Source organism: Triticum urartu, chromosome 6 (genome assembly GCF_003073215.2).
Source record: "Triticum urartu cultivar G1812 chromosome 6, Tu2.1, whole genome shotgun sequence".
NCBI lineage: Eukaryota > Viridiplantae > Streptophyta > Magnoliopsida > Poales > Poaceae > Triticum > Triticum urartu.
In genome coordinates this window covers 32,353,089-32,365,487 of record NC_053027.1, presented here as the reverse complement: position 1 = coordinate 32,365,487, position 12,399 = coordinate 32,353,089, and the positions used below count along the sequence as shown (strand labels likewise).

At 43.1% G+C, this 12,399-nt stretch overlaps 1 pseudogene; it reads right to left on the bottom strand.

Moving 5' to 3' along the window:
• Positions 1 to 5,270: 5,270 nt before the first annotated feature.
• On the bottom strand, positions 5,271 to 11,943 carry LOC125516476 (annotated as a pseudogene).
• Between the last annotated feature and the right edge of the window lie 456 nt (positions 11,944 to 12,399).

Here is a 12,399-nt window from a genome sequence, read left to right as displayed (position 1 = left end):
GGCGACCCGCCTGCGGCTCGGATCCATGGTGGCGGCCATGGCTGGTGGCACGTGGCGCTGCTTGGCGGCGGGCGGCGCCGGCGTGGTCAGGTGGGCCACTTCCCTGGCTATGTGGATGGCGGGGAGGTGGTGGGCTTCGGCTGTGGCGGCGGTTCCTTGCTGGATGTTGGTGGCCATGGTGATGTTCGTCCTCGACCCCGATCTATTCCGATCTGCAGCGGATCCGGCCCTTGGTGGCTTCGGTCACCGTTCTTGGGTGCTGGCCTTGAAGATCCGGTGGCTGGAAGGGTTCCGGGGGAATCTCTTGGCCGGCGTGGCGGCCACTCCGATGGCAGTGCCTTTGGGTGTTGCTTCCCTCGTTGGAGGCTTCGGAGAGGATCTCCTTCCTTCCACCCCTCCCAGGAGCTCAGGTGAAAACCTCAGACCCCCCTGTTCCAAGCGACGACGACACCACGGTGGCGTGCTCCTTCCTGAAGGCGTTGCTCGGGGGCTTCTCAAGCGGCGGTGGAAGTGGCGGCGTTTCGGTGTCGACACATGCATTCTGGTCAGCTTCATCTTGGAGGCTGCGGCGACGTAGGCGACGCTCGTCTGGTGGAGCTACTGCCGATGGTCGAGGCATCGTTGGCAGTCTGCGCCATCAGGTTCGGGGTGCTTAGGGGGAAACCCCAGATCTGGGTCTTCCGGATCGGATGATGATGGCGCTCTATCGCTTTCCCTTCTGGGGGCATCGTCTTGAAGCAAGTGATGGCTGGAGGGATGGTGGAGCGGTGTTTCATCCCAAACTTTGATGGCGGCAGAGATCGATGGCATGGCGCTGTGGAGACTCGGCGTCCGATGTGCGGAGATGGGCTCGCGCAGGAGGAGGTTGCTGTCTGGAGTCATGGTGACGTCGATCGCAGAGTGACCAGACAACACTACTGTAATCTGGCACTTTGCCATGGCAAAGGCATTGTCGGCGGATGGCAAAGGCTTTGCCATCTGCCAGCAGATGGCAAACAGTTTGTCTGAAACCCTGCCGGCAAAGGCTTCTTTGCCGTCTGCTGGCTGATGGCAAAGAGCCTGTGGCTTTGCCATCAGCTGGCAGATGGCAAAGCCTCTTAACGGGGTTAGCCCCGTTAGAAGGCTAATGGCATACTTTGCCGTCAGCGAGCAGATGGCAAAGGCTGCAGGCTCTTTGCCGTCTGCTAGTAGATGGCAAAGGCTGCAGGCTCTTTACCGTCTGCCAGCAGATGGTAAAGTATGCAGGCTCATTGTCGTGTGCCAGCAGATGGCAAAGGCTGCATGCTTTGCCGTCTGCCAGCACATGGCAAAGAGCTCTGCCATCTGCTGGCAGATGGCAAAGAGCCCAAATAGGCCAACCCAAATTTTACATGTAGATGACACGTGGCCTCTTTGCCATCTGCCAGCTGATGGCAAAGTGACTATATTGCCCCATTTAATTTTGTTTTTTCTTATATCAATTCATTTTCACAGAAAATCAAACACAAATATATTTATATAACCAATATAGCATATTCAACACATATTACCAATAGTCATGAACACATATATCCAATACATGTTACCAATAGTAGCAAGTTTCATCCGTACATATACATAGTTTCATCAATATTACACAGTTTCATCCATAGGTAGCAAGTTTCACAAGGTCAAAACAAAAACTAAATACAAGCACTCCATCAACCCAAGCTTCCGTGATCTTAAGCAAATCTGTAAAATGGGAAAGAAGAAAGTTAGAAGAAGAAGACTAGAAGAAGATTATTATGATGCAACTAAAATGTGAAGATTATTATGATGTCCGAGTTCAATTTGTTTTCTATCATGTCCTATCATTGTGTTGTTCACTCCAAGGATTAATTCCCGAATATACTCACCTGCAATCTTGGATGCCATATATCATATATCCGGTTACAGTTTTTTACATCTTTGGACAGCAGAATAAATTGGTCCCATTATTAATGAACTGGTGAACACTTGATGCAAAGGAGCATGTCATCTATTAGTTTCTCACTGATCGAACTACCACTGTATAGGTCATTATATTCACATAAAAAAGGAATTGGAAGTTCAGCATGCTCTCATGTGCTCTTTGTTTCTGAATCTCCTAGACTGAGCAGAGGCAGGCACGTGGAGATGATCATGAACCAACACGTTATGGATTCTGATGTCAATGGTGGGGAGTACTTTAGAAAATGTTTCGTGCAAAAGGTGTGTTCAAGTTTAGATGCAGAGAGGTCTGCACCACTGTATTCATAACCATCCGTACATTTATGGTGGAGTTGAGGAAAGGAGCATTACCAGGGATGTGATTTTAGCAGCATCTATAGATAAATGGCTGCTACAAAGGGCAGAAGACGCATGCAGTCACCAGCATCAACTTTTGGAGTGTGCGCTACTGGGATCAGTCTCTCCAGCTTCAGGTAAGCTATTCACTCAGCCACTCAGCTATTTATGTCAGATCTAGAAGTATTTTCTATAGCACACCATGTGTTAGTTTGATCTGATAAGGTTGAAATACTATGAAGCTCATGGCAATCAATGGATTGATTTTGGGGAGTATAGTTTCTGTAATTACTGTGACAGTATGAAACATATATTGCTATATAATCAAGATTTAATGTACACTATTCAGTATACCTGATATGACTATGATAGAGAGAACATAATATACTGTATTTTATTTGTAATTTTGTATACATCTATCTATCTATCTATCTATATGTATCTATCTATAGCTATACTAATTATATATAGACTCCCAACAAATTACACATTAATCAGAAAATAAGAGCCGTTCTATCTAATCCATGTAATCCTTGGCTGAAATCTTGACCAAGAAAAAATCAGCCAGAAAAAACTTCTTGAACGGCCCACAAATAACAAACTATCTTTTTTCTAGAAGACTCGCAGTTTTCACGGCTGTAGAAGAAATAGAAGCCGAGTGAGATACTCCCTATCAACAACCGTGAAGATAAGTTAGAAAAAAACATGAAAGGATATACAAAAGCGCTTAAAAGGAGAAGAAGCCGAAAGAGATAAGGGTCACAGTCATTTCACGTACAAGCCAAGGACACCCCAAAAGTATCTACCTTCTCCACGTCTCTTTCTCTCTCCTTTAAGAAAACAACCTGAAGCAACAACGGGCCATGTAATCTCCATGGTCTCCTTAGCCCCAGGAACAATTCATGTTGCTCTCAAATTGTGCAAGCAAGTTCGGGCGTCGATCCGATGTGCTCAAGGAGTGTATTGCATCACAATTGTTTTGTTAAGGTTTGTTTTCTCATCTAGATGAGGTTCGTTTTCTCATAATCTTTTGTTCTGAATTTCTTTCTTCCCTTGAATCTACCATGACTTTGGATCGGGTTCAATTTGTTTTCTATACTATCATGTGATAGTGTTCTGTTTTCCAATGATTAAATCCCGAATATTTTCACCTACAACATATGGATATCTAATCGAGATCATCAGGTCAGATCTGGTGAGCTTATAAATTAAACCTGGTGTCTAGACAAGCAACATCACAAGAAGGAGCATCCTTTTAGTTGTCAACATCGAGCTGGTCAAGCTACTCAAAATTCAATTTTTGCACCGACAAAATATGTCCAGTAACTTTCTGTGAATCACATGTGACAACAACTATTTTTTTCTGACAACTACAGGTTAAATAGAGCATGACCAGCTGCATCGACTGCTCTTAACTGATTCCTACCTGCAGCTCTATAAATAAGCAAGTGTTCATCTGATACCTATTGACTGCAGATTGGGGATAATTAGCAACATAATATTGATACATAGAAATACTGAGTGAGAGTATGACCAGCTGCATCGACTGCTCTTTTAATAATTCCGCATCAGCTGCCACTCATCTTGACGTCCACGCCAAGCCTCATACAGATGGTAGGATATCTTCTGTACATAGTAGTTCTTTTGTAACCTGATTGTAATATCATTAATGATGTATCTGTGTAGTCCATATATATGTGAATATGAGACGGGCGAGGTGTGCAATTAGCAGCCCATTCTTTCTGAGCTATACGAGTTTTTCTTGGTTATCCAATTTCGGCGGTTTCATATTTAGAGAAGCTTATGAAATTACACATCATTTGCCTATTTAATAAGGATGTGTTTCACTGGTACCTGTTTTGGCTGATTGAGGTTAATAAGCAACAATATATTGTAAATAAAAATATTGAGCTTTTCCCAATTTGTGGCGCCTAAGTTTTATTTTGGTAGTTTCATATTACAAAACGTTATGAACTAAATAGCATAGAATTCCTGCAAAAAAAAGAAACCGTGCTTTTGATAAATAATAAGATGTCTGCAAATGGTTTCGCATCTTGCAGTGATGCTATGAGAACTTTGAAATATATGATAAATTTTTACTAACAATATCAATGATAAATATATGGTTGTTTTTGTAAGTTGCATTTCTTAAAGATTTTTCGAAAGCAATACCTGAATCTGGCTTTTGTATAGTTCTTTTTGTTTTACCTTTTTTATGGATTAACTTAGCACATATACTGTAATTATTTTCGTTCTGAAGGGGACTATAGGAGGAAAGGTAATACGAGATGATCATCGCACTTCTCCAAATCTGCTCTATCCATGTTCTACCACTATGTTGTCTCTCTCTTTTCTTTCATACCTAGTATTTGTATAAGGTCTGTACGTTCAAATTATCTATCTTACGACATTTTTTGTTGATCGGAATGCTTACTACCTGGCCCTGTACTACGTAATGCATGCAGAAAATATCCAGATTGATCTGAATTGTATACTTTTAAATTAAACCAAATATAATGCATGTGACAAACCAGTTTCAGTATTCATTTTTCACTTTCCCCGAGGCACGTGCTCTAAAAGATTATTTTTTTGATATTCTTACGGTGAGAGAGACATAGGTCAAACTCTCAAAGAATTTGTTGAGGAAGATGATTCCTCTACATAGTCTATATATGTGAACTATGAACCCTTTGGTTCTTTACACCGGCGTGAGTATATGATGCAGAGAATAAAGTGCTTTCCATTTGACCTGTTGGTCAGTAGCGTACACGTTGCACTAGAAAATCATAATTTAGAAAAGGTTCATTCTTAGGATCTGTTGGTTAGGACATCACTTATTGCTATATATGGATTAAATGCCCAAAAAATCCAATTCTTATGGTAAAATATAGTAGAAAGACTAGCCTGTGCATCGCACGGGTTTGACGACTAGTGTTAACCACTGTATGCAGTAACTGAATTTCAAATCCACAGCACAGCAATGGCAATCAGCAATCAGCAATCGGCAATCGTAAACAGGTCGTGACGGAGCTCACCTCGAGCGCTTCGATAGTGAGAAGCAGGACAATGATCTTCTCGGAGAACCTCTGGCGCTCCTCTTGGTCGTGCGAGAGGCGGCGCCTGTAGGAGAGGTTGTAGAAGAGGGACCGGAGCTCCTTGAGCTTGGCCTTGGCGACGGCGAGATCGCGCAGGCAGCTGAGCACCTAGGAGCGGTGGGCGAGGTGCGCCATGTAGTTCATCTGGATGAGCAGCGCGGCATCCTGCGGCGAAGCTCCTTGGCCTTCCCCTTGCCGTTCCCCATGGCAAAGGCCTGCATCATCAGAAAGAGAGACAAATGTCAGGCGGTCAGTACACATATGATAGTAGTGCATTGCAAGGGAGCAGAATCCTCAAGCTGATATCATTTAGAGCAGAGTTCAGTCAATCTGTAGCCAGTACTAAGCACAGATCTAGAGTGTGGACACTAGCATCCTCTAAAATTCCAAATTTTCTCTCAAATCCAGCGAGAGGTAACTTGGTTCTATTGGAAATTCTACTGGAAATCACACATTTCGTTCAGATCGGGCCACAGAACTCAAACCCCCGCAAAAATCTCATCTTTTGTGCTGAGTACCGTACCTTGCGGATGGCGTCGCAGCCGGCGGTGTTGTCCTCGGGGATCTCCTCGATCTGGACGCACGTCCTCGCCGGCTTCTTCTTCTTCTTGTCAACCTCCTTGTCCTTGGCGGCGGCCTTGATCTTCTTGGGCTTTTCCGGCCTGCACTCCTCGACCTCCAGCTCATCCTCGTCGTCGTCGGAGGCGGTGAAGTCCTCCTCCCAGGTGTAGGCATGCGACCATGGCTTGAGCGAGCCTTTGCCCTTGATCTCGGTGCCCCACTTGGTCTTGGTCTTGCCTCCGGCGCCGCCCTTGGACTTGGCCTCCCACCTCCACTTGCGGTCGAATCCGTCATCGTTGGGGGAGGCGAGCTCCGCCTCCCACTCGAGCGCCCGGCCCCGCCGCGCGGCTTCTCCTCCGCCGTCCACTTGACCTTCCGTCCGCCGGGCTCCGTGGCCGCGTAGGTGTACTTGCGGCGCGCCGGTTGCGGGGCGGCCGCGCGGGCCGCGAGCTCGAGCGCGGCGACGCGGTCGGTGAGGTCGTGCAGGAGGAAGGCGTGTGGGGAGGGGATGGGGGGCGGGGCGAAGAAGGGGTCGGTGGGGAGGTAGAGGTCGAGGAGGTCGGGGTGGTGGGGGAAGGCGAAGCGGGGGGGGGGGGGGGGGGGGAGGAAGGGGCGCAGGAGGCGGAGAGGGAGGAGGTAGGTGGTGGTGTGTGGATGAGATGCGAACGTCTTTTTTTTACCTGGATGGGTGGGGAGAGAGGGAGGGGATAACCCCACAGTTTTTTTACGTGAAAAAAATAACCCCATCTCTTTGCCATCTGCCAGCAGATGGCAAAGAATCTTTGCCGTCTGCTGGCAGATGGCAAAGAGGTGGGGCTGGTACGCCGTTACATGCTTGACGGCCATAGGATTTGCCAACCTCTTTGCCATCTGCTGGCAGATGGCAAAGATTATTTGCCATTCACTAGCAGATGGCAAAGAATTGGCTGATGGCAACCATGTTCTTTGCCGTCTGTCAGTTCTTTGCCATCTGTTTTTTAAGCAGATGGCAAAGATGTTCTTTGCCATCAGCTGGCAGATGGCAAAGAGCTGGCTGATGGCAAATTCCCTGTTTCCAGTAGTGCAAGGTAGAAGCCTCAATATGATCTGAAGACCCGTGGAAGATGGCTGCGGCGACACACAAGTGCGTCTGACCGGATTGTGCCCCAGACCCGGTATGTGGCTCGGCTGGGGCTTCCGAATGAGTTTCGGCTTCCGGCTTTTGATGTTAGGCTTAGGTGAGTGGTTTGGGTAGTGGCCCAGCTAGCACCCCTTCATCATTTTGAATAGGAGTAGCGGCATATGTTGCCAAGATGGTGGATTCAGGCACATTGTTGTAATACTTTGTAAGGTCCTCGAGAATAATCAATAAAGTAGCCGTGTACATCTCCCAGATGTAGAGGCCAGGGGTCATCCTCCTTTTCTTAAAAAAAGAAGAAAAGAACTCAAGGGATTTCGTTTTTGCATGGTGGAAGCCATTAAGAAAAGAAACTGAAGGGATGTACCAACCAATGACAATTGATGGGTGTCTCTCCCGGTCAGTTTCAAATGCATTTGTGGCCCACATACAATGAGTTAGTACATACGATGACATGCACATATCAATGGAACGTGGGTTAGCTGGTTCATGGGCGGGTTGCTGGCCCAAAAAAGTGACGATGTGGCGGCATGCAAAGGTAGGAAAATTAGGTAGTGGGGGAGATGGCATGTGTGGGGCTTGCATAATGAGGTGGATAGGCTGTATGTCAAGAGAAATAGATAGTGGAGATGAACTATTTAGGTATTATATAGATTAGAATTATGTTATATTATGTAAATTACGAATAATGTAAATAAAAGGAAATGATTTATTCAAAATAAATTTCATGCACTTTATCAAATATCTTTATTTCAAATAGTTCATGTAATTCTAAAATAATGTTCATATAATTCTAGTAAATTTTCTTATTTAAAATAATATTCATTTAATTATATAAAAGTAAATGGTAATATAATATGTTTATATAAGTAAAATAATACTTATGTTTTAATATATATATATATATATATATAAATTATATTATTTTTCATGAATTATTAAAATATTTTAATGATTCAGAAAAACATTCATCTATTCATGTATTTTTAGGCTATATGCATGTACTCACTTTGGGCGAAATATTAGTATTTATTTCGTGCAAAAAGAGAAATATTATTATTTAAAATAATGTTTCGTGTAATTATAAAAATTGTAAATGTATTATTTGAATATATGTGTATATAACTAAAATTATAAAAGTATTTTTCGAATTAAAAAACTAACATGTAAAAATGGGCCGTGGTAACTGCAGCGGTGCTGCATAAGCCCCATGTGCGGTTTCTCAAAAAAAAAACATGTGCGTGTCTGCTCATACAATATTAGGCCTTGCTGTCGAATGTAGACAGCATGTAATACTTACTGTGGTGGCTAGGTTGCCTTTGTTGTCTGGTCCAGGTTGCTTGTTCTACCCATTGCAGACACAATTTTTCATATGAATTTCCTATTCATATTGTTTCATAACGAGTGGGCCCCAAGAGAGACAAACTTACGTTTGTGAGCTTTTTTTAGAAAAAAAACAAGAGGCTTTTTCCAGAAAGAAAAAATCTCCTTTTTTTCACTCCGACAAGACGTGTTCGCGAGGGGGATCAAATGTCTCCTTTCTTATTCCTCATCTACGCGGAAAGTTTTACATCTCTAATGAACAAATTTGGTGGTCCGCACATTGATCGAGGCATTCTTGGTGAGAGTGTCAGGTCGTCATGGATGAATCATCTGTTGTTCGTAAATGACAGACTGATATTTCTTGATGCTCGAATACATAATGCTAGTGGACTAAATGCGACTTTACGCATTTATGCCAAGTGTTTGGGCCAAGCAGTGAACAAGGAAAAGAGTTCGGTTTATTTCAGTCCTAATGGCTCGGAAGTTGCCAGAAATATGAGCCGAGAATTTTTGTTGAAGCTTTTTACTGAATGCTATCTCAGCCTACTAACAGCGGTGGGGCGAACCACTAGTAGCACCTTCGACCACATTAGTGAGAGGAGCCGAGGTAAAATGCAAAGGTTGGACTTAATGGAACTTGGCATGTGCAAGGAGCGAAACTTTGCTGAAATCGGTTATCCAGGCCATGCCAACCTACACCATGTGTTGCTTTCAGTTAACAAAAAAGTTTGCAAATAACTTACGCCGTGCATGGCAAGATTTGGGTGGAATAGCTCTACTGACGATCTCTCCATTGGTTATCATGGGAGAAGCTCTTGGCATCAAAAATAAGGGATTTAGAGAGTTCAAATATTCAATTTGTTCCTACTTGGGAAACACGGTTGGCGCTCCTTACCCATGAGAGTCCCTGGTGCGGAGCACCCTAGGTTCATCACCTTGGCCTTGGCTCCATTGCCAAGGGACACACGCATCACACACAGGTGAACCCTATCCCTTATGGCTTATGCATGTCTTCTTGATTTTCCCAAGGATGGTATGCTACTTGACCTCCCTACCATTTGCACCTATAGGTTTGAGCTTAATCGCACATGTAAATGCATATGAAAAATCCTGTTAATTGCCATGGTTTGAAGGAACAAACAATCGTAGTTTTTCCATGTCACCATTTACATATTTTTCGAAAACTTGCCATGTTTTTTAGTACAAAATTACTAAACTTGCCACATGTCTATTACAAGTTTTCTAGATTTGTGCTGATCTAGTAAATATAGTTTCTAAATTTGCCGACCATTTACAATTTGTTTATAACTTTGCCTTCATTTAGAACATTACTTTTCTTTTCTTTCTTTTTTCCCATGTGACCATTACAAATATTTTCCAAAACCTGCCATGCTTTTTAGAGTACAGAATTCCTACATTTGCCATCTGACCATTACCAAATTTCTTTAATTCTTGCCATGATTTAGGACACAATATTTTCCAAATTTGCAATGCAACCATTTACATTTTAGCCAAAAATTTCCATGTTTTTGGACTAACAAAATTCCTAGTTTTCCCATCTGAAGACTACAAAAGTTTATAAATTTTCCATGAGTCTTAGAGGAAACTTTTTTGTTTCCAAGTTTTCCATGTGAAACACCATTCTTTCCTTCTTCTTTGCCATGATCAATATACCATTTTCTGTTAAAGTTGCCATCAGACCATGCGAGTTTTAACTATGCATGTTTTCTTTGTACTGTACCATGTCAATTTTTCATGCGTAGATTTTCTTTATTTGCATTAGACCATGCCATTTCTTTTTGCATTTTTTATCTGTTTCATCTCGGCGAGTGACAAGTGTATATGTTATTAGCTATATATACGTTTATGCCAAAAACATGTGTGACCTCGTGTACCGGATGTAGCACCCATGTAAAATGGTTAACTTTCAACACCATGAGGGGGTGGCAATTTTTTCCATGATGATTAGATACACTTTAAAATTAGTTGCCATGGCAACTTGAAGTATACGGCCATGACAATTTTATTAATTAGAGCATGTCAATTGTAATTATTTGGATCATGACACTTTTAGTATTTATTGACGTGGAAATTTTATTGTTCAGGGCATGGCAAACTTTTCATCTTATAACATTCTCACTTTTGCATTATTCCTTTAGTGACAACTTAAATTTTTTGCCATGGCAAATTAAATTATATAGCCACGGCAACTAAAAATACAATGTCTTTTATACGGGACCATGGTAATTTGCCATGTAGGTGTTTTTTTATAGTGGATAAATGCAATTTCCCTCAGATTATTTCCTTTTTAGAGATTTCAATATGAACTACACACGGAGCAAAATGAGTGAATCTACACTCTAAAATACGTTGATATAAATCTTATTTAATTCATATTGAAGTGTTTAAAAATATTTATATTTAGGAACAAAGGGAATAGGATTTACCAAGTGTAGGTCAGGAGGCGCAGTACGAAGGCACGGGCCCATTACCTCAATCTGGCTTGTCTAAAATAAAATAAAAACCGATCTGCCTTTCGCATAGTTAGCGCGTACGATCGCGTAGGTTCCCTTCTTTAGCGCGCATGAAGGTATATACAGCCTGTAAGAGCATATACAGCCGGACATCAAATCCGACTCCTCAAACCATTGCGGAGGAAAATATGTTTTAGAACACCCACCTAGGCCCATCTATCCTAGCCATCCATTTTTCGTATCGTGATTCGTGGAAGTACATTTCTATTTTTGTTTCTCTCACATAGAACATGTTTTGAACTTCAAACTTCCGCAGCACAGCAAAGCTTTCTATCTAGAATCTGGGATAAAACTTTTAAAAAATTTCGTCCAAAATAAATATATGAATTAAGATTTTTTTTGTTAAAAAATTTATTTTTAGTATTTACGTCGGACCAAAAAATATGAAAGTTTTATCCCACGTTCTAGTTAGGAAGCTCTATTGTGCTGCAAAGTTTGAGATTCAAGACGTGTTCTATATGAGAGAAACAAAAAAGAGAAATTTATACATGTAAAATGTTAGTTGTGTTGCACAGATCTCAAAGCAATATTGGAGAGCTAAGATAGATGGAACTGGGTGCAGGTGCTCAAAAAATCCGCGTCCCGACTGCGGACGCGCCGGACACTGATCGGACACCCCTCATATTTGCCGTCATCCATCCGCGTATCTCATATCCGGCATCTTATATCCATACTACCCATGCACACGTTGATCTATCCTACGTGATCAGATGACGGACAACAAAATTGAGCTGCAAAGGAACACAAGATCGGCTGCAAACGGATATAAACATACTTCACCATATCCAAAAGATCACAGTTCATCCATGGACAAGTTCATGAAGTTCTGCAACTAAAACGATATAAACATTGAGGAGGATGGGGGCCGGAATCACCACTTCCTCGCCGCGCCTTTGCCCTTCCGGTCGCTGGCGTAGCTGTAGGTGTCCGCGGCTGGTGGAGGGTCTTGGTCGTCGGATGATGAGGTGCAGCTGTCGCCGCCGTCGGAGTCGGAGAGGACGATGAGCCCCTTCATCCGACAGACCGCCATATCCTGCTCCCACTTCAGCCTTGCCACCCGAGCCTTCTCGGCTGCTGCCTCCTTCACCTCACGCTCCGACTGCTCAATTTTTGGAATTTTTCTAGTAGGCCTTTGGCCCAAAGCCCAACTAAAATTCTGAAATTCTCTTGGCCCATTCATGCACACATGTGAGTTGAGTGAGTGAGACTAAAGTTTAGTCCCACCCCGGAAGTTGAGAGAGAGTTGCACCTCTTTATAAGGTGAGCTCTTCTACCACTTGTATAAGCATGAGAAGAGGAGACCTACACACGCGCTCCTCCTCCTCGCTCGCATCGCCATGCCACGCCACGCCTCGTCACGACGCGCCACGCCGCGGGTTGCGGGATTGAGCCGAGCCGAGGACAGAGCTATGCACGTTGTCTATATTTTTGCTGCTAGGGAAAATTAATGAGTCATTAATTAATAATTAACGGATGCATTAATTAC